General features: G+C 38.3%; 1 pseudogene; it reads right to left on the reverse strand.

Annotated features, from left to right (window-relative positions):
* Positions 1-23005: 23005 nt before the first annotated feature.
* LOC114199717 (eukaryotic translation initiation factor 1 pseudogene) lies at positions 23006-23384 on the reverse strand (annotated as a pseudogene).
* Between the last annotated feature and the right edge of the window lie 581 nt (positions 23385-23965).

Here is a 23965-nt window from a genome sequence, read left to right on the forward strand (position 1 = left end):
CCCCAAATACCTGCTATATGCCTGGATTTTGGACTTGATCCAGAAGTTTATGGTGTACACACACACACACACACACACACACACATTTTAAGTCCTTTTTAGTGTCTTCCAATAAAGAGCATGAATTAGTCTATAAAAAAATCTCGGTCATTTTTAAGTACAATTTCATAGAAATAGACATAGAAAAATAGACAAATCATAAGTCTATAGCCCAATTCATCTTCTTCCTGTCTCTCCCCACCAACCTTACTGAATGAGCTCCTCTTGGCTACCAGTGCAGGCTTCCTAAAGTAGTTTCATCCTCACAGCTGATATCCTTAGTGAGGCCCACTTTACCACCCAGGTCTCTGTAGTAGCCATGAAATCACACTCTCCTCCTACATAATCCTGTGCTCCCAGATTCTCCATTAATTTTATCCTCTTGAGTTCCTGACCAATGTCTATTATAACAGCTCCGTGGTGTCTACTTTGTTTCACACTCTGCATGCATTACTTATCCCTATAACATGATGCAAATAAGTGTTATTCTCATTTTGCATAGAGGGAAACTGAAAATTTAAATAAATTCCCCACAATCCTACAGCTGGCATGAGGTGGGCGTAGGGTAAGGACTCGTTTTGCCTGACTGAAACCTAGACTTTGCCCATTATACTCTTTTTTTTTTAAATTTAATTGTTCTTGTGTCCCCAATGCCTAACACATGCTCAAAGAAGTACTTAATTTGAATTAAATGATCTCAGGCTCTTACTTGTGAACCCCCTGGTTATGCTGCTCAGAAAACAGCAGAGGATGGTGCATAAGCTTTATAACATTCCAGAAAGTAGACAATAAAATGCCATAATGATGAGGAAGCATTCCGTGGTTTCTGAAAGAATCTATCCCAAGGCAATGTTGAGCATGTTGAAGAATGTTTTCATCAAGGATAATCTCAGTGTTAGAAAATCAATTCCCATTGCTGACAGTGAGGCTATGCTAAAAATTGCATTTCCCACTCCCCAGTTTTAGCTCCTCTTTAATTCATGTACTACCACATACGGGTAAGCAAATCACCGCAGTTAAAGCCAGCTGTATGCCACTTACATCTGCAAAAACAGTGGGTTCGCCAGGTGAGCTCCTTGCTCAATCCACCTCTTTAATCCATCCCATGGAGAGAAAAATGAAACTTTGGCTCAGGGATGAAATTGTTGCCCCACCTCATTATACCATTCTCATTAAATCAGTTATTTCCACATTATTGCAATGGAAAATATCCAAGTTGGGTATCCTATCCGAGCTGGCTTCTCTAATTTGCAGAGCAATTATTGAATCTTTTTTGGGGGGGGGGGCTGTGGGAAACTTACATAGCCTAGGCATTTAAATTCTGGCAAAGTAGTTGGAGAGTTGGGGAGGCAGGTCATACTAAAGAAAGAACTCTGGCACGGGGGCGGAGCAAGATGGCAGAGGAGTAAGAGACCTAGATTTCATCTGGTCTCAGGAATTCAGCTGAATAGGGATCAAACCTTTCTGAACACCTACAAACTCAACAGGAGATCGAAGAACAGAGTAGCAACAACTCTCTGAACAGAGAAGCGACCACTTACTGGAAGGTAGGACGTGCGGAGAAGTGAATCCGAGGTGATATTCGGGAGCGGCGGGGGAGGGGGCCTCTGTCAGCCACTTCTGGCAAGTGATAGAGCCGTGGAGCACAAAATCGGACCTTTTAGAAGTTGGCTCCACTGAGGGACATCGCTGCAGTGGCTAAGCAGGGGGTGGAATCCTCCCAGGACAGTGTGGTCTCAGGACCCTTGGGGTCACAGAAAGACCGGGGGTGCCTGAGTGTGGCAGAGCTCCCAGGTATCGGAGCGGGGAGGCCGCCTGCAGAGACAGAGCTGAGGCGTGGCCTCTCAGCTGTGGGTTGCCATAGACTGTGATCTGCGGCCCAGTCGGGCCACTGCTCCTCCAGCAGGGACCCAACAAGCGGTAGAGCCGCGGAGACTCCCCTTTCTCCCCCGGGAGGAGCAGCGCGGGAACACACCGCAGGGATCTGCTGGGTTTGGAGACTCCACACGGGGTCGCGTGCCAGAGATACAAACGCTCGGTCACAGGCTGGGTGAGCACAGAGTGCGGCCGGAGACCAGGGAGACGGGAGTGACTACTTTTCACTGGGGGTGCACTGAGGAGCGGGGGCCCGAGTTGTCAGCTCCTCCAGGTGGAGATTGGGAGGCCACCGTTTTCGCCCTGGTCCTCCAAAGCTGTACCAAGAACTTGCGGGGGAAAAAATCTCCTGAGAGCAAACCCGAGCAGCTTGCTTAGCCCAGACCGAAAAGGGCGGGGCAATTCAGCCTCCGGCAAAGACATTTGGAAACCATGGCAATAGGCCGCTCCCCCAGAAGATCAGCACAAACAGCCAGCAAGCCGAGACCAAGTTTACCCATCAAGGAGAACGGGAGAACTCCAGCGCTACGGGAATACTGCACATAGAATTCATGGCTTTTTTTTTTACCATGATTCATTAGTTCATCAAAGTTAATTTTTTTAACTATTCTTTTTTTAATTTTTTTCGCTTTTTCAACCAATATCTTATCAATTCCTTTTTTAAAAAAACATTTTTATTTTTCATTTTAGAGTCATATTTTATCCCTTCATAGTAGTTACCCTTTTTTTTGGCATATATATATATTGTTCTCTCTTTAAAATTTTGAGATACAGATTCTTCTAACAGATCAAAATATACCCTAAATCACTAGTGTATGGCTTTGTTCTAGTCTCCTGACTGATCACATTCTCTCCCTTTTTTCTTTTCTTTTTTTTAAATCTTTGTTCTTTTTTCAAACAACTTATCTTATCAATTCCTTTTATAAAATCTTTTATAATTTTCATCTTTACAGTCATCTTCCATCCCTTCATTGTATCAACCCTAATTTTGTACATATATGTCTTTCTTCCTTTAAAATTTTAGGAGGCAGTTTTTTCTAACAGACCAAAATACGCCCAAAATCTAGTGTTTGGCACTGATCTATGCACTAGCCTGATCATATTTGATCGTATTCTGCTTTTTTTGTATTGTTCTGTTTTTGTTTTTATCTTTTTTTTCCTCTTTCTTTTTTCTTTCTTCCCCTTTCTTTTCCCCTGGTTTCAGATCTTTTCTGATTTGTTTAGAGTATATTTGCTGGGGACGTTGTTAACCTGTTAGCATTTTGTTCTCTCATTCATCTATTCTCCTCTGGACAAAATGACAAGAAGAAAAAAATCACCTCAGCAAAAAGAACAAGAGGTAGTACCGTCAGCCAGGGACCTACTCAATACGGACATTAGTACGATGTCGGACCTAGAGTTCAGAATCATGACGTTAAAGATACTAGCTGGGCTTGACAAAAGCGTGGAAGTTATTAGAGAAACGCTTTCTGGAGAAATAAAAGAATGAAAATCTAACCAAGTCAAAATCAAAAAGGCTATTGATGAGGTGCAATCAAAAATGGGGGCACTAACTGCTAGGATAAATGAGGCAGAAGAGAGAATCAGCCATATAGAAGACCAAATGATGGAAAATAAAGAGGCTGAGAAAAAGAGATAAACAACTACAGGATCATGAGGGCAGAATTCGAGAGATAAGTGATACGATAAGACGAAACATTAGAATAATTGGGATCCCAGAAGAAGAAGAAAGAGAGAGAAGGGCAGAAGGTATATTGGAGCAAATTATAAAAGAAAACTTCCCTAATGTGAGGAAGGAAACAGGCATCAAAATCCAGGAGGCACAGAGAACCCCTCTCAAAATCAATAAAAATAGGACAACACCCCGACATCTAATAGTAAAACTTACAAGTCTCAGAGACAAAGAGAAAATCCTGAAAGCAGCTCGGGAGAAGAGATCGGTAACCTACAATGGTAGAAACATTAGATTGGCAACAGACCTATCCACAGAGACCTGGCAGGCCAGAAAGGACTGGCAAGATATCTTCAGAGCACTAAACGAGAAAAATATGCAGCCAAGAATACTATATCCAGCTAGGCTGTCATTGAAAATAGAAGGAGAGATAAAAAGCTTCCAGGACAAACAAAAACTAAAGGAATTTGCAAACACGAAACCAGCCCTCCAAGAAATATTGAAAGGGGTCCTCTAAGCAAAGAGAGAGCCTAAAAGCAGCAAAGAGCAGAAACTAACACAGACAACAGACAGTTAACAGTCACCTTACAGGTAATACAATGGCACTAAATTCATACCTTTCAATAGTTACCCTGAATGTAAATGGGCTCAATGCCCCAATCAAAAGACACAGGCTATCAGATTGGATTAAAAAACAAGACCCATCGATATGCTGTCTGCAAGAGACTCATTTTAGACCCAAAGACACCCCCAGATTGAAAGTGAGGGGGTGGAAAACCATTTACCAAACTAATGGACACCAAAAGAAAGCTGGGGTGGCAATCCTTATATCAGACAAATTAGATTTTAAAACAGAGACTGTAATAAGAGATGAAGAAGGACACTATATCCTACTTAAAGAGTCTATCCAACAAGAAGATCTGACAATTGTAAATATCTATGCCCCTAACATGGAAGCAGCCAATTATATAAGGCAATTAATAACAAAAGTGAAGAAACACATTGACAACAATACAATAACAGTGGGGGACTTTAACACCCCCCTGAATGAATTGGGCAGATCATCTAAGCAAAGGATCAACAAGGAAATAAAGACTTTAAATGACACACTGGACCAAATGGACTTCACAGACATATTCAGAACATTCCATCCCAATGCAACGGAATACACATTCTTCTCTAGTGCCCATGGAACATTCTCCAGAATTGATCACATCCTAGGTCATAAATCAGGTCTCAACTGGTACCAAAAGATTGGGATCATTCCCTGCATATTTTCAGACCACAATGCTTTGAAACTAGAACTCAATCACCAGAGGAAAGTCGGAAAGAACTCAAATACATGGAGGCTAAAGAGCATCCTACTAAAGAATGAATGGGTCAACCAGGAAATTAAAGAAGAATTAAAAAAATTCATGGAAACCAATGAAAATGAAAACACAACTGTTCAAAATCTTTGGGATACAGCAAAGGCAGTCCTGAGAGGAAAGTATATAGCAATACAAGCCTTTCTCAAGAAACAAGAAAGGTCTCAAATACACAACCTAACCCTACACCTAAAGGACGTGGAGAAAGAACATCAAATAAAGCCTAAACCCAGCAGGAGAAGAGAAACAATAAAGATCAGAGCAGAAATCAATGAACTAGAAACCAAAAGAACAGTAGAGGAGATCAACAAAACTAGGAGCTGGTTCTTTGAAAGAATTAACAAGATTGATAAACCCCTGGCCAGACTGATCAAAAAGAAAAGAGAAATGACCCAAATCAACAAAATCATGAATGATAGAGGAGAGTTCACAACCAACACCAAAGAAATAGAAACAATTACAAGAACATATTATGAGCAACTCTATGCCAGCAAATTAGATAACCTGGAAGAAATGGGTGCATTCCTAGAGATGTATCAACTACCAAAATTGAACCAGGAAGAAATAGAAAACCTGAGCAGACTTATAGCCACTAAGGAAATTGAAGCAGTCATCAAAAATCTCCCAACAAACAAAAGCCCAGGGCCAGATGGCTTCCCAGGGGAATTCTACCAAACATTTCAAGAAGAATTAATACCTATTCTCCTGAAACTGTTCCAAAAAATAGAAATGGAAGGAAAACTTCCAAACTCATTTTATGAGGCCAGCATTACCTTGATCCCAAAACAAGACAAAGACCCCATCAAAAAGGAGAATTACAGACCAATATCCTTGATGAACATGGATGCAAAAATTCTCACCAAAATCCTAGCCAACAGGATCCAACAGTACCTTAAAAGGATTATTCACCATGACCAAGTGGGATTTATCCCTGAGCTGCAAGGCTGGTTTAACATCCGCAAATCAATCAACGTGATACAATACATTAACAAAAGAAAGAACAAGAATCATATGATTCTCTCAATAGATGCAGAAAAAGCATTTGACAAAGTACAGCATCCTTTCTTGATCAGAACTCTTCAGGGTATAGGGATAGAGGGTACATACCTCAATATCATAAAAACCATCTATGAAAAACCTACAGCGAATATCATTCTCAATGGGGAAAAGCTGAGAGCTTTTCCCCTAATGTCAGGAACACAGCAGGGATGTCCACTCTCACCACTGCTATTCAACATAGTATTAGAAGTCCTAGCCACAGCAATCAGACAACAAAAAGAAATCAAAGGCATGCAAATCGGCAAAGGGGAAGTCAAACTCTCACTCTTTGCAGATGATAATGATACTGTATGTGGAAAACCCAAAAGACTCCACCCCAAAACTGCTAGAATTCATACAGGAATTCAGTAAAGTAGCAGGATATAAAATCAATGAACAGAAATCAGTGGCATTCCTATACACCAAGAACAAGACAGAAGAGAGACAAATCAAGGAGTCGATCCCATTTACAATTGCACCCAAAACCATAAGATACCTAGGAATAAATTTAACCAAAGAGGCAAAGGATCTGTACTCAGAAAACTATAAAATACTCATGAAAGAAATTGAAGAAGACACAAAGAAATGGAAAAATGTTCCATGCTCATGGACTGGGAGAACCAACATTGTGAAGATGTCAATGCTACCTAGAGCAATCTACACATTCAAAGCAATCCCCATCAAAATACCATCCACTTTTTTCAAAGAAATGGAACAAATAATCCTAAAATCTGTATGGAACCAGAAGAGACCTCGAATAGCCAGAGGAATATTGAAAAAGAAAAGCAAAGCTGGCGGCATCACAATTCCGGACTTCCAGCTCTATTACAAAGCTGTCATCATCAAGACAGTATGGTAATGGCACAAAAACAGACACATAGTTCAATGGAACAGAATAGAGAGCCCAGAAATGGACCCTCAACTCTATGGTCAACTTATCTTTGTCAAAGCAGGGAGGAATGTCCAATGACAAAAAGACAGTCTCTTCAACAAAAGGTGTTGGGAAAATTGGACAGCCACATGCAGAAGAATGAAACTGGACCATTTCCTTACACCACACACAAAAATAGACTCCAAATGTTGAAAGACCTAAACATGAGACAGGAGTTCATCAAAATCCTAAAGGAGAACACAGGTAGCAAACTCTTCGACCTCAGCTGCAACCACTTCTTCCTAGAAACATCGCCAAAGGCAAGGGAAGCCAGGGCAAAATGAGCTATTGGGATTTCATCAAGATAAAAAGCTTTTGCACAGCAAAAGAAACAGTCCACAAAACCAAAAGACAACTGACAGAATGGGAGAAAATATTTGCAAATGACATATCAGATAAAGGGCTAGTATCCAAAATCTATAAAGAACTTATGTAACTCAACACCCAAAGAACAAATAATCCAATCAAGAAATGGGCAGAAGACATGAACAGACATTTTTCCAAAGAAGACATCCAAATGGCCAACCGACACATGAAAAAGTGCTCAATATCGCTCGGTATCGGGGAAATCCAAATCAAATCCTCAATGAGATAGCACCTCACACCAGTGATAATGGCTAAAATTAACAAGTCAGGAAACGACAGATGTTGGCGGTGATGTGGAGAAAGGGGAACCCTCCTACACTGTTGGTGGGAATGGAAGCTGGTGCAACCCCTCTGGAAAACAGTATGGAGGTTCCTCAAACAGTTGAAAATAGAGCTACCATACGATCCAGCAATTGCACTACTGGGTACTTACCACAGAGATACAAATGTAGGGATCTGAAGGGGCACGTGCACCCCAATGTTTATAGCAGCAATGTCCACAATAGCCAAACTGTGGAAAGAGCCAAGATGGCCATCGACAGATGAATGGATAAAGAAGAAGTGGTATATATATATACAATGGAATATTATGCAGCCATCAATAGGAATGAGATCTTGCCATTTGCAACGACGTGAATGGAACCGGAGGGTGTTATGCTGAGTGAAATAAGTCAGTCAGAGAAAGACATGTGTCATATGACCTCACTGATATGAGGAATTCTTAATCTCAGGAAACAAACTGAGGGTTGCTGGAGTTTTGGGGGGTGGGAGGGATGGGATGGCTGGGTGATAGACATTGGGTAGGATATGTGCTATGGTGAGCGCTGTGAATTGTGCAAGACTATTGAATCACAGATCTGTACTTCTGAAACAAATAATGCAACATATGTTAAGGAAAAAGAAATAGAAGAAGATGGCAGGAGGGGAAGTGTGAAGGGGAGTAAGTCAGAGGGGGAGACAAACCATGAGAGACAATGGGCTCCGAAAAACAAACTGAGGGTTCTAGAGGGGAGGAGGGTAGGGGGATGGGTTAGCCTGGTGATGGGTATTAAAGAGGGCACATTCTGCATGGAGCACTGGGTGTTATGCACAAACAATGAATCATGAAACACTACATCAAAAACTAATGATGTAATATATGGTGATTAACATAACAATAAAAAAATAAAAAAAAAAGAAAAAGAAAGAACTCTGGCTATTTTTGTTTTGCTTTTTTACCATGGAAAGGTAATGGTTTTTATATTAAGAATATGATAAATATAAATTACATTGTTTACTAATTCCTACATCAATCACTAAAACAATAAATTACTTGAGTTGAGCATAAAATTTCTTTTTTGCAATGGGACTGCATGCACACAAATATTTTCTTGTTTATGTGGCTATGTAACCACATTGCCAGGGCACAGCACATTCTAACATAAGGAACAGATTTCAGAAGGAGCACCTGCTTTCTTTCTCTCTGTTTTGTTTCACTTCTTTCTCTAGGGAGGGAGGGATTGTGGGAGGGTGATAAGATAAATTAGAGGGAGGAAGAGAGAGAGGGAGAGGGAGGAAGAGAGAGAGAGGAATTTTGCAGTGATTGAAATTTTTTAAGTTGGGACTACAAAAAACAAAAAGACTTGTTTAAAAAGGTAGGATCCATACTCTAGGATGGGAACTCTAGGAGATTTATTTTAGGGCTCTGTGTAGTGGACTGAGGGGATGTATAATGGGTTCTGCTGTGCCCTCTAGTTCTTCATTAAGGAGCCATGAGAATCTCTGTGTTGTCATAGAGTAGTCTCAATGCTCGTCTCATGTGGTTTTTCTCCTAAGAGTGTAAAATTATTTTTATTCTGGGGCAAAACCATCCAGTTCTTATTTTGAAGAACTTTCATTACCAGGGCTAATCATTGCTTATTCTGTTTTGCAAAGTGCATTAATTACTGTGTGACCTTGAGCAAATTGCTGTCTTTCTCTAAGCCTTAGTTTACTCATCCATAAAAAAATAGTGACAGTGTCTATGTCTTAGCATTGTAAAAAATAAATACAATAATATCTTTAAGGTGCTTGAAATGCTCAAAATATTAGTAATTATTATTTTAAAATATTATTATAGTTTTTCCACAACATGTTATATTTCTCTATCAAGGCACTCATCTTACTGCATAATGGCTCATTTATCTTCCCTTCTAGAGAGTGGGAACAGTGGTACATAGTAATAACTTCATATATACCTAGTGACTGAGTTTATTAATATCTGATTACTGGATCTTTACTAAAGGATTTCTTTGGACTATTTTATTTCTCATTTGTATTTTCTATACCTGTTGGCTATTGCTAGAAACACCACCATGCTTCTTATTTTTATTTTTATTTTTTTATTATGTTATGTTAATCACCATACATTACATCATTAGTTTTTGATGTAGTGTTCCATGATTCATTTTATTGCATATGACACCCAGTGCTCCATTCAATACATGCCCTCTTTAATACCCATCACCAGGCTAACTCATTCCCCTACCTCCCTCCCCTCTAGAACCCTTCTTATTTTTAAACTCAGTGTTGGAAGTATAACATGAGACAAAGTCACATGCTCACCAAACCACTTAATCTTCTTCCTTGTCACACAAGATGACTATAATGTATAGACCTCTTACAACTCAATGAGACCATGCAAATGGAATACGGATGGAAGCCATGTACATCACTTCAAGTCCTCGCCATGACATGTCACAATTAGCTTCCCTCCTCTGTCTTTCCACATTTTAAAGCCTTGAAAAGAAAGAGTTCAAGATGGTGGAGCTACAGCTACAGATGGAAAGAGCTTAGTTCCCCAAGTCATGCTAATAGAGAACTGCTCAAGGGACTACGAAAAACAAGTTATATTTTATTGTGTTAAGTGGCTAAATGTGAAGTTTATTTTTAACACATTTACCACCGACTAATACATTGTTTTAAGCTGAGATATTTTATATTCCATTTTGGTGTGAAGAGTCATTTGCTGTTTGGTGTGAAAACAGCAAGTATATATCTTTTATGACAAGCAACACTATTCTTTCTAGGTTTTATCCTTGATAAACTATCCCCAGATAGTAGTTCAAAAGAAACTCAAAATTTTCTGCTTAATCACCTTATGCCTACTCATATTATTCTCTTAGTCATTTCTTCATCAACTAGTAGTTGATGAGTAGGGTTTACAAAAGGCATTGAGAATAGAGTGGTGAACAAGAAAGGTCCTTTCCCTCACGGAGCTTAGTTTTGTGTAGGGCACTATTTCAGACGGTTGAAAGTAATGAATTACTAATAAAATATCAACTAGCATTGAGTGCTCTGGTGAAAAATAAAGCAGGGATTTTTTTTTTTTAATGGTATCCCCAATACATAAGAACACTTGTACCTAGAAGATGTTAAGGGGAAGGAAATGATGCAGGCTATGTGGGGGAAACACTGTCCCTTCTGCTCTCATGTTCACAGCTCAGGCCATTTATCAAGCCATATTTTATGGATGGAGCGTTGACTTAAAAGATGGATTTCAGACTAGGCACTAAGGTATTGGATGCTTGTCCACTTGTTAATAAAGCAGTTGGATCTTTCATTGCCTTTTCCTTGTCTTTCTACTTTTGTTTTTTATCTGGTTCACATTATATTTATTTTTGTTCATATCTTCTGGGCATAAACTCATATTGAATTTAGAGACTACATCATGTCATATAGTATTGTGTTTATTATCTTTTCCTTTATACTTATTTGTTATTCTTGTTGTTTCATTATAACCAAGGTTTTTCTAGCCATACTCTGAGTAAGAACAGGACTCTAATGACAACAGTATCTCTGTGGTTGTAGGTATTTAAGAATTATTGTTGGGTCATGTCTTATGAGATCCATAAATCAGCTGTCTTTGCCATTAAGTTTTTTTTGCTCTGTTTTCCCCCATTTTCTGCTCTGGCTTTGTGGTCACATTCCTGTCACTTCAATATTAAAAGCCAGAACTGTAGTTTTGCTCCTGCTAAAAGTATATCAGCCAAATCATGTGAGTGGTGCTCATGCTGCTGCTCATGCCTCAATGTCCATAGCAAGAACACTGCTGTTCAACAAACACAAGGGTGGCTGGAGTTGGGTCAGGCAGTGCCACCTTCAGTGGTAACTGGCACCAATCTTCCATTCCTGCCATAAGTTTGCACTGTCCTTGAGCCAAATCAACACTTTCCAACCACGCTCTTTAACACGTTATTACCTGAAGTTTGCTAAGACAATCAGATCTGAGTAGTAAAGATATCCTTAGTTTTCTAGAATAATTTTATGTTTCAGAGATAGGGGTTATCATTCTGGTATTCCTGACTTCCCCTGGCCCAGTTTAGGGCACATAGGAGGCCCATAATGAATGAAAGAAATTCTTTCTTTGCTTTTTCACAGGTGATATTAACTCAAGTGTGACTTTTGTCAAATGTGAGTCTAGCATGCTGCCTATGGATTTTTGTATAGGATTAAGTATTGGTTCTAAAATTTGGGTGCATTTCGGAATCCCCTGCATGGCTTTATAAAAATGCAAGGATCTGGGTTTCATTGTAGATCTTATACTTGAGAACCTCTATGATAAATATAGGTAAACTATATTTTTCAGATCTCCTCTGGTGATTTTAAGTCTACCAATCCACAGATTACATTTGGGACCCACTCCACAAGGATAATGTAATATTCAGTTGCATTCTACCAACACTGATGAAGCACATACTTCCAATTAAACACTAGGCTAAATGACATGGATACAAACAAAATAAGTTCCTGTCCTCAAAATACAGTGGGGGGTGAGGTCTGAAATGTAAAGGAATAATTAGAATAGGATGTGATCGTGAAACAAGATGTTTCTATAGCTACACTCATTTTGGTCTCTCTGTTGTGGTCACTTTTTCCTGTTGGCCATAGAATCTCAGCATCATGGACCATTCTCATGGAAACTCAGTTAACCTATTTTCTTAAGGAGCATCTGGGTTATTTTTCAGAAAATGGCTTTACAAGGTATGGTTTTTTTTAAGCTTTTTCCCCAAGATGACAATAAATCTGCCTGAGATTAAAGGTGGAATTTACTCTATTTTCCCTATATTTAATGCTCTGTAAGACAGCTTCAAGTTCCAATACAGCTGTTTGGAGAGGATTCATTTAAATTTCACTGATTTTTTTTTTTACATTTGTTTTTCTATGTGTGACTATGAAGCTTTGTCTAGCTTCATGAAATCACCCTAGTAAAAGTCTAGAAACACACTTAGTGGATTTACTCTGGTTACTGGGTGGGGAGGGGGGGAGGTCACCACTGATCAGATATGCCACCTGAATCAGTTTTTACTTTTAGCATCCACTATAAATCACACCATGCACCTCAGAATAAATCCCCCTCCACCACTACCACCACCACAGCAAACCAACTCTTTCCATGGAAATTCTCTGCTAAACCAGGGAGCTGGTTTACTGAATCCTTGATAGGGGAGACAGCAGAGGGAGGTGGATAAGAACACAGACTCGGGAATTAAATGAACTAGCTCAAACCTGTTTGAGGTTGGCTGGCTAGGTCACTTTTGGCAAGTTCACCTCTCTGAGCCACAGTTTCTTCATCTGCAAAATGGGGATAAGAGTCTGTACACAACAATGTTGCTGAGAGAATAAGGTAATGCCCAGAAAGCATAATAAATGGTTGCCATTTTTGATAGGCAGAAAAATGGCCCCTGAAGATGTCCACACTCAAATCCCTGGAACCTGTGAATATGCTACCTTACATGGGAAATCAAGGGACGGGGCTGCATGCTGTCAAGGTCAGGCGAGAGAAACAGTGGTCAGTGGTGCGCTGGAGCTGCCTGGAAGGATTTACACCATGGAAATCATCAAACACCACACCAGAGATATGCCCTACCCAAGAGAGCCCAATGTTAAGCATTTGCCAACGTATGATCAGTTGGTTTGCAACTAGTCAAACTGTTTGATTCTAACAGGTAGTTTGAGTCTACCCAAGACTATCAAGGTCAGAGGAACTAGCTATTACACTAACTCCTTCTTAGTGAAAAACATTTTTATTTTGATTATCTCTCCCAATCCTTACAGCTGCCCTGGAAAAATGACACTATTATTCACTTTATATAAACAAGGTGAGGTTCAGAAAAATGAGTTGATTGTCCACAATTATACCATGTGAAGGAGCCAGGGCTCTCATAAAACATCCTGACGCCAAAGCTCTTGCTTTTTTTTTTCTTTTTATACTGATGCCCGGCACATTGTGTGGCATATCACTGTGCTGAATGAATATGTGTTGAATAAATAAAAGATTACATGTGCCACCCAATTTGGGAGCAGAAGAAATAGAAAATAATTTTCCTTAGCCAGTTTAACTTTCTTGAAAAAAAGAACTAAGACTAAAATTAGACTGAGATACTCAACCCAAAACTAATTCCATGAAAAGGGAAAAGAGAACTGTCTCCCCATGGTGACTTTGTGCTAGTCAGTGTGCTAAGTGTGACAAAATCACATTCATCATCTCCTCTAAGGCAATCAAAAACCCTGCTGACTTGTGATTATCATACCCCTTTTACATAAAAATGAGACTCTGAGAAGCTACATGACTTGCCAAGTTCTTGCGTTCCATGAGTGGCTTATTAGAGATTCAAACTTAGGTATGTTTGATTCCAAAGTCTGCCTGATCCCCCTGTGCTATAAAAAAAAAAAAAAAGCTGGGAGTCTTAATCACTCACTGTTGCTCTGGGTATTCTTGCCTTCTTCCTTCAGTGGGCAAAACAGAAATTGGATATTTAATTAGCCAGAAGCTGACTAGTACTTGCATGTGCTCTGCAAAGTGCTATACTTCTAGTGTCATGTCCAGAAACTATTTGAAAAGTAATAGAATGTAATGTTTTACAGCAAGATTGTTAAATCTGAAAACCCTGGGTTAAAAATCCTGTCTCTTCCTAGTGGCATGAAGGTGGGCAAATTATATAACCTCTCTAATTCTTATTTCCTCTTCTGTAAAATCAGGAAGATAATAACTACTTGACAAGATTGTTGTTAGGATTAAAGGATATAATTTATGCTGTAGCACACTACTTGAAGACAATAGGATCTCAAAAACATGATGGCTAATTTTGTCATAGCCAGACCTTGTTCTGGCAAACACATCTGGCTAAAGCGAGACAGCAAACTCATGAATGGATCCGAGTACCACATGGAGTGTTTTGAACATAGATTTTTAGCATATAGCAATTTTACAGAATAGGAAAATAAAGGAAAATAGTAATACAAGCAAAAATATAATAACAATATGAGCAAAACCAGTTTGACTATTCTGAATAACTTTGGTCTAAGAATCTTTTAATTACTGCTTTTCTGTACAATATTCTTGTGCCATCAAGGGCATTGGTGATGCAGCATTTCTGAAAAGTGCTCTAATATTTTCTTTGAGATTTTCTTCCAAGCCCCAGACTCTCATTATACATGTTATAATGGTAGTGATTTCTTGATTTTACCTTGTATCAGGGAAGGTTTTCAGGAAACAACTAAGACTCATCCTTTCATTAAATGTTCCTTAAGTGACTTGTGGTAAAACATCAAGAGACCGAAATTATCAAATCATGCTTTAAGAACAAAACCTAAGTTTGTGCACACACAGGCAATTACATATAGTTAAAACTCTCCTTTGCTAACAGTAATTGTAGCACACTATGTATGTCCTTTTCCAATAGGTTCATAATGTAAAAAAAAAAGTGTCTCATAATTGATGAAATACAGTAAGTTGTGAACAGCCAGGGAAAGGAGAGAGTACTGTGATAATGAAAAGAACTTCAGCTTTGGAGTTAGACAAACCTCTGTCTGAATACCTGTCCTACCACCATCTTTGTGACTGTGCACATACTGTTTAGTCTCTCTGACCCTCAGTTCTCTCTCTCTGTTGAATGAGTATTAGAATGGACACCTTGAAGGGAAGTTAGGAGGAATGAATTGATTGTGTATGTAAAAGCATCATTGATACACTAACTTACACCCTTCTTTATTCATCAGCTGCCTTCTGGTAAACCTTCAAGAGCAAGGTGTTTAGAGAAGAGACTCCCCTACCTGCTCCTTCCTCACACCTGGCATCATGTAAGGAATCAGGCCTAGCATTGCTATAAGGGAAGGAGGAGGAAAGAGGATTATTTTGTCCTAAATTTAATATATTAGAACGAACTTCTCAAATACTTAATCTGATGTATTAGTTGCCTGAAAGGTGGAATTAAGTACGGCACCACTCAACTGATAGAACAAAAAGACAATAAAGGCATGGGCTACTTCCAAGAAGATACCACTGGCAATTAGTGCTGTCTGCAAGTACAGGGTTGCAGTGCTCAAAGTAGATAACACTAGTTTAAGGAAAGGTTTCTCTCTAATTAGCTCCCATGTAGCTCTAAAGGGAAAACCATACAGAACACAGCACTCACTAATAGCTTTCTTTTCCTCTTACCAACAATATTTTTCAAAGTTTGAAAATATGTGTGTAAAAAGAATATGACCTTATGTTTTCCTCCAAATGAAAGAACTCTTGGTTATTAGGTCAAGAAATCACTCAAGTGCCGCCCTCTGCCCAGTAAGTACAGAAGGAAGAAAGAAGGCACAGGCAGAGGAGTCCCTGAGTTCACTCTCTCCTCCATCTGCTCTCTGAATGCCTCCTGCAGGTAGCTTTATACTTTGCTGGAGCCAAACATAACTACTTGTCATGAATACCCATGACCTCCCAAAACTCATGTGCTCTTTCCTTTGCCCAGGATTAATTATCTGCTTTTTCCTGCCTCATTTATTCTTTTTATCTTTCAAGAATCAGCTCAAGATCAACTCATCTGAAAAGCTATTCCTAACTTATTCAACCTAGACTTTTTCCCAACTGTGTGTGCATTGGTAATAATATTAATAATGATAGGATTTTTGAACACCTGCAATGTGTGAAGTTGTTTGCATATATTATATAATATAATCCTCATAACGTTTCTGAAACAAAGTATGATCTCTAATTTTGTAAAAGAAACATAGAGAAAAGCCAAGTAAGCCTTCCAAGTTGACAGAGTAGCTAAACAGCAGGGTCTAGATTCGAACCACATTTTTCTGACTCCAAAGCTCATACTCTTTCTCCTACATCATATTAACCTCATACATGACAATATTCTATACTCATGTGTGTGTATGTGTGTGTGTTATTTGTTTATTATTTCTGCTTCCAGAATATGTTGTACTTAAGGGCAGATATCACACCTTTCCTCTAAAGTCCTACTAACTAATAGAGAGAACTTCATAGTGTTAAAGGTATAATGAGTATTTATTGGCTATAATAACTATATAAAACCTATATAAATCATGTGATAGAACATTATATTTTTTATTCATTTAAAAATATTTGTTAAAGACCTTGTATGTACAGGATATTACTCTAGGTATTAGATACAGAAAAGTGAAGAAGAAAAAGTACCTGACTTCTAGGAGCTCACAGTATAGTGGAATTATAGAGAGAATCATTTTCATATATTCTTACATAACTTTACATAACATAAAAACCTATAAAATCATGGAATCTTAAGACTAGAAAAGGTTTCAAAGATCATGTAACTCAGGCTACTTGTATATAAGGAAGTCAGGCTGGAGAGATTAAGTATATTGCCTAAGATTAAATATATTTTATTTTAAAGTGACACTTTCACTTTGTTATGGGTTCCATCTCATTCCTGCATACAACCCATATCTAGAATTGCATAAGGAGAAATGTGGGAGCTCATACTTTGCCTTCCTCTTGTACTGGAAGATATGGCAGACAAAGATAAAAATTTATTACTTGAAATTAAATTGAAGTGATAGTAAAGATAATGGAGGCATCAATAGATGAAGGATATCAACAAATTTAAGAATGAAGGAAGGCAGAAAGGAGAGCATTGAATGCTGAATGGGGACAGAGCAAAGTAAAGTTGTGGAGACAAGCTGAAGGGCTGTACGTATCCACCCAAAACCCTGAGTATCTCTGGGTGCAGAGATGGTAGATACAAAACAGGACAAGAGTGAGGAATGAAACTTACACCAAGGGATTGCTTAAATATCTGTACACAGAAGAATCTCCAAATCCTTACATATAATAAGCCCAGATGGATATTTTTTAATTTTCAAAAAAATTGAAAGCTTTAACTATAAAGTATCTTGCTGTCTACATGCAATTATTAATATTTGTTTTATTTATTCTGTTGATTACTTCCATATATAAGAATGCTACACTTACTATTTCATTTTCTCTAGGTTGATAGAAAATTATATTTCATTAAACCATATGAATCCACCCATATTCAATCATATTGACCCACAAAAATGACAATTTCATGGTTCAACCTAAATAACTTAAAAAATACACAAATACCTATTCACTCTTTTACCTATTACAGATAACATCTCCTAAATCCCATCTTGGAAAGACTAAGATAACACTGCCTTTACCTTTCTCTGAAGTTTTGTCACCCAAAGCTTTACTTTTCCTATCAAAGCTGAGAGTTCTTATATTTACTTCAGTAATGACATTAAATATTTTAACCTTCGTTTTTAGGTCAGTTTCTAAAAGTTGAATTACAGTCTGAATATATTTTAGCAGGTAGAACCACCAGGATCTGTGATTGGCTGTGGAATGTAAACACAGTGAGGAGTCAAGGATGTCTCCAAGAGTTTTAGCTGAAGCCATTGGAAGTGATGGAACTGCTATCAATTGAAATGGGGATGGCTGTGGGTAGAGCAGATTTGGGAGTGAAAATATGGTGCTCATGTTTGGTTATGTTAAGTTTAAGATGATTATTAAACCTTTAAGTGGAGACATCTACTAGGAATGTGTGTAGCTGAGTCTTTTGGGGGCACTGACTGTATAACAGAGAATTCTCCAAATAAACCACTATATAGAATAAATACAATGTTTGTGAACAGATACAAAATAATAATGTGCTAATTTCAACTTTAAAAACAGTTGAATCATCATGTATAACAATGTGAGTATAGTTCATTACAGAGACAAGTCAATAATTTTAAAAAACTAATTTTATTTTTATATTTTAGCAACAAAAAGTTGAAAAAATAAAATTTAATAAGTATATATTCTTTAATATGTCATTTAAAAAATCAACTACCCAGAAAGGAAATACAGGTAAACCAGTGGTGAAAACTGAAAAACATGATTGAGAGGTGAAGAGTAGCAGAATATGTCACCCCAAAATAAGCTTTTTTGGCATAAAGATTACTTTGAGCTGATTATTTTGAGAAACAGCAGACACAGGAAAAGCTCTGAAAACAGTAGAAGTCACTTTTGTATTTGTAAAGGAAATTTCCTTATGTGAGGGAGTCTCTTTTTATCAGGAAGAGAAGGATAACTAAATCACAAAAGAATCTTATCAATGGAAAAGGTAGCAACTTAAACCTGTATAACAAAGCTTACCATTGTTTAGTGTGCCTTTCATGGTAAACTCCCCACAAATGACCTCCCCCACCCACCCACACACCTTTCTTTTGTCTTTAGCTAAAGATTGTATTTAAGCCAGAGTTTTAAACCGCCCAGAGAGTTACTCATTTTTCCCTGGATATCTTCCATGTATACATGAGCTGCACATCAATAAACTTCTGTTTGTTTTTCTCTTGTTGGTCTGTCTTCTATTACAGGGGTTATCAGTCAAGAACTAAGAAGGGTAGAGGGAAAATTATTTTTAAATCCTGCACATCCCTCTACTGCTTAAGTATCCATGAAACCTATCTAGCCATTAGTCTATCTGTTACCATCCAGAGAAACTTTCTAAAATTCATGTCTGATCCTTGTCATTTACCTATTTAATGAACCTACACAAATTATGTAAGCCATAGAATAATGTCTAAACTCTTTAGAATGGTATCCAAAGGTTTCAAAATTTTCATCATCTATTTTTTTCCAACTTCATCTCTCCCTAACAGACCCCCAACAGGCTGGAATCCAGCCATGAACCAAACTTCTTGCCACTTCGTGAATCATATACGTCCTTTTCTCCTCCGTGCCTTGCACAAAAAAAATTTTTTTTTTTCTACTGGCCATGTTCTTTTCTTACTGGGAAACTTCCAACTTATTTTTCAGGAAAAAGTTTTATTCATTCATGAATTTATTCATTTATTAAATAGTTATTGTGTGCCAGGTATTGTATTAGTATATGCATTCTAGGACTAGTCCAGTGCAAAATGAAAACATGGGGCCTCTTGTTAAAAAATTAGTAATAATGTCAAGACAACAACAACAGAATATTAAACCAAGAGAGAGGCCCTTTCTGCCCATTTGCAGAAACCACATGGTTATGAAACCAGCCCTACCCTGCTCTCTCTCTCATCCAGACTGTGTTAATTTACTGTATATCTAACATGAAGGGGTAAAAACACTAAATTTTTACTTCCTTAAAAAAAATCATTACACAGGACTGCTAGGAGTATTAGTAAGGGAAGTTCTTGGCTTGGGGTAGCCTTAGAACATCTACATTTCACCTTATTCCATTCTTTTCTTACTTTTCATCATTGCCAAGGCACCAGACGTCTAACAAACATCCCCAAGAATGCAGACAAAAGGAGGAGATTCAGAGTCTGGTGCTTTGGTATCAAGGAAAATATATAGATTTATAATCCCCGACTTGATTCCAATTATTTTTATGCCATATTTATCATGGGCATAGAGGAAGAATGAATATCACTCAACATGGTTGCTCCTTAACCCACTTGCTAACTAATCAATGAGCTTATGTGATTGGATTGTTCTTGCAATGGTGAGTGAACTGAACTGGGTTTTGTATTTGGATGACATTTTCTACAAGAAGATCCTGATCATTGTCTCCACTAAGTTGGCCCAATATTTCTCACTTTTGCTCAGTATTACATAACTCTAATAGACCCTGTTGATATTATTGAAATTATCTGTTTGCATATTCAATAATCATGGCAGACTATAAGCTTATTGAAGTTAAAAACCATGGTACAAGATTTATAAACTTGCATTATGAGATAATGAGCATAAAACATTTAGTATACTGCTCCATGGATGCTCCATATATAACCTGTTGTTTCTGTGATCTTGATGGCGGTATTAGTGGCAGAGATGTAGCTAGCTCTTAGGTGCTAGTGCACTTTTCATCTTTCCTCAGTGCTTCACTCTGTTTTTCTCTTACTGAAGACCAATTCTTTCATAAGTCAGGAAATATCACAGTACCAGCTATCAAATCTTATCATTCTTAGAGTTTTAGTTACTAAAGGTGACTTGGTCCTTTTACCAGTTCTTGTTAAAAAATATGCTAGGAAGGGGTTTGATTGGCCTAGATAAGGTCAGGAGCCCTCTGCTGGACCAGTCAACTGTGTTTGGGAGGCACAGTGTTGATAAAAAGATAACCTCACTACTAACAAGAGGGCCAGTAAGTGGTGGAGGGGTAGGGTGCGAGGGAAGAAGAAAAAGTTTTGCAGAAAAAGGACATGCTATTCCCAGAGTAAAGGAGTTTTGATAGACAGCCAAAACCAACATGTATTTACTGTGCCAGCTATTTTAATGATAATGATAATAATTACCTTAATAATGTATTATCTTAAATGTGATAGATTCCTTAAAAATTGATCCAACATATTACTGATGAAGGATGAAAATACTGCATCAAATGTGCTGCCTCTTAAAAGGATCACTTTAAGATAGATGTACCACAATCATGTGAACACATAAATTCTGTTGTGTTGGTTAAAGAAATGCCCTTGGTACTTTATTGTCTTGCCTGGCATTAATCATATTCACTTCATATTCAAATTTGTGGAAACAATGTTAAAATAACATCAAGTATGTCTACTGTTGTGTGTGAAACATGCAGGATGACTTATATATGAAATTTTTATTTTTTCGTAGGTGAATAGATATAATATATATACACACATATATATACATATGTATGTGTACATACATACATGCATATATTACATTTGTAATATGTATTTGTTACTCACCATAGCATTTGAGAAGGTAATATAGATAAAATGTTTAGTATTATGAAAGAGCTAGAACCATAAATATATTGACTTTCCTTTTTTTTGCAAAGAAGAAAGATTATGTAGCTCTGATTATAAATGAGCCTCCTGGAGCAGCCACCGGTTATCAATGTATTAAGTCATTTCAATTTCTGCAAAAGAAATGTGCTGTTTTGCCAGCACCCTCTGGCCCCATTTTGTGGGGTTGACAGAGTTCAAAAGAAATGGCTGCTTCATGATGGGTATTAAGGAGGGCATATACTGCATGGAGCACTGGGTGTTATATGCAAACAATGAATCATGGAACACTACATCAAAAACTAATGATGTACTGTACGGTGACTAACTAAGAAGGAGGAGAAGAAGAAAGAAGAAGAAGAAGGAGAAGAAGGAGAAGAAGGAGAAAAAGGAAGAAGAAGGAAGAAGAAGAAGGAGAAGGAGAAGGAGAAAAAAGAAGGAGAAGGAGGAGGAGGAGGAGGGGGAGGGGGAGGAGGAGGAGGAGGAGGAGGAGGAAGAGAAAGAGGAGGAGGAGAAGGAGAAGGAGGAGAAGGAGAAGAAGAAGCTGCTTGGAGAACAGAATGAGTTTATTTAAAGAGAACAATAAAAGAACCCCCAGGTATGAGTTGGGGGTGAATTGCTCTAGTGGGGGACCTGGAAAAAAAGCTTGTTTTACTTAAGAGAATAGTAGCTAAGTTGAAGGCATGAAACATCCCTGTCCATATTAGATGAAAGTCAAACACAGCACAGATGATGGGGCAGGGGTAGGGGATAAATACTTTAAAATAGCTCTATTCTTGGAGTCAAATGTGGTACACAATTGGGAGATGAAAAATAATTATAGGGAATAGGCTTGCAGTCCCTGCATGGGGTGCTGAGAGAGGACAATTTGGCTTAGGGAAAGCCAGACTCCTTAAGCCTTTGTTTTGAGGGGCAAGAAAAGAGGGCATGGCATGGACCCCTGAAATTTGTTTCATTCAAGTTTATGATGGGCAACCTAGCTAAGTTTTTCATTTAGTTCTCTCAACCTCTCAGCAAGCAAAGTATTATTAGCTCCATTTCACAGATGAGCAATTAAGGCACACAGCTAGATAATGGAGAATCTCCTGAACTCCAAAGTTCATACTCCCGCCATACCACCCAGCTTTAGGAGAGGATAGTGTTCACTGCCCTGCTTTGGCATACATTTATAATTCTAACACATGCAGCGAGCACAGTGAGAAAGCCTACTTTGTGTTGGCCACTTGAGCTATGGAGAAATGAAACATGGAGCATGCTGACAATCTAGTTGAGAAGACATACTTATTATAAATGTAGAGCAGATTATGATGAGTGCTATAAATTAAGGTACGAATGAAGTCTTCAAAAGGAACATTTCTTGTACACTATTCCCTCATACCTATTTGTGTCTTTGTACTTGTTATTTTCTTCCCCCATTCCTTCTAAATGATTTAAGCCTGCTTATTATTTTGAAAGTTGGTTAATAATTCAGATACCTTTTAAAAATTTTGTTTTTATTTTTATTTTTAATTTTTTATGGTTCTTTTCAGTTTGTTGCATGAAGGAGTTACACTAGTCCAAGTTAAAAGCAGACCCCAAATGGTTACATTATACAAGCTGTGAGGTTTTTAAACTTGTGACAAGGGACAGAAGGGAAATTCTACTCATTGCAAGGAAACCCTCAGTTAAGCTTCAGTGAGCCAAAAGCACTTAAAACCCATGAACCTTCAGCTGGTTGTCCTTAGCCAGTCCAGTGGAACTGGCATATGAGGAACTGGCATATGTTCTTGTGCTGGTCACCCTGTAGCTGAATTACTTCTCCATATTCTGGATGCTCAATTACAGTATCATTGCAAGAAAATTTTTTCTTAAACACCTTCACCATTTTCTTTTTATCATAACCAAGCAACCCCTTGGACAGTAGTAAGTGTCTTCCTGTCATTTCTCTGTTGAATTCTTATATGGATATAATCCTCAGTGCCAGGAGGAAGCAGATCATCATCCTTACTTGCATCAGCAAAGGGGTCAAAAGAGTGGAGATTCTGGATAATGGACATAGGATAGGATAGGATTCCTTTTCCTCCATGGAAATGGCCTACAGAAGGCAGAGGTGGGAGAAGGCAGGAAGTGGGGGGGGGTGGATTGTTGGGAAGCAAAGGGGCTCGAAGGGGAGGCTGCTGAGTCCTTGGCTGCAGCTCAGTGACTGGAGCTATTTTACTTTATTTTTTTAAAGATTTTATTTATTTATTTGAGAGAGAGAGAGAGCAGGGTAGGGGCAGAGGGAGAGGGACAAGCAGACTCTGTGCTGAGCGGCAAGCCTAAGGCAGGGCTCAATTCCAGGACCCTGAGATCATGACCTGAAGTCAGATGTCCAACAAAGTGAGCCACCCAGGTGCCCCCCCAAAATGTTATTTATTTAGATAGATGTCATGTAATCAAGTCTGTACCAAATACTTAGAAAAATATAGCAAAGTGTAAGATTGAACCCTATTCATTAGGAATTGGTAAAAGGGAATAAGAGATTAAAGTCAGACAGATCTCAATTAAAATCCTGGTTCAGCCACTCACCAGCAGTGTGACCACTGCTGAGTCACAAGCTCTCTGACCTTCCATTTCCACCCAGACATTTAGAAGGAGACCATGCAGAGATCCTCCTCCAGACACTTTTTG

This window comes from Eumetopias jubatus, unplaced genomic scaffold, assembly GCF_037043125.1.
Source record: "Eumetopias jubatus isolate StellerSeaLion01/CBP00866 unplaced genomic scaffold, mEumJub1_p1.0 scaffold_13, whole genome shotgun sequence".
Classification (NCBI taxonomy): Eukaryota; Metazoa; Chordata; class Mammalia; order Carnivora; family Otariidae; genus Eumetopias; species Eumetopias jubatus.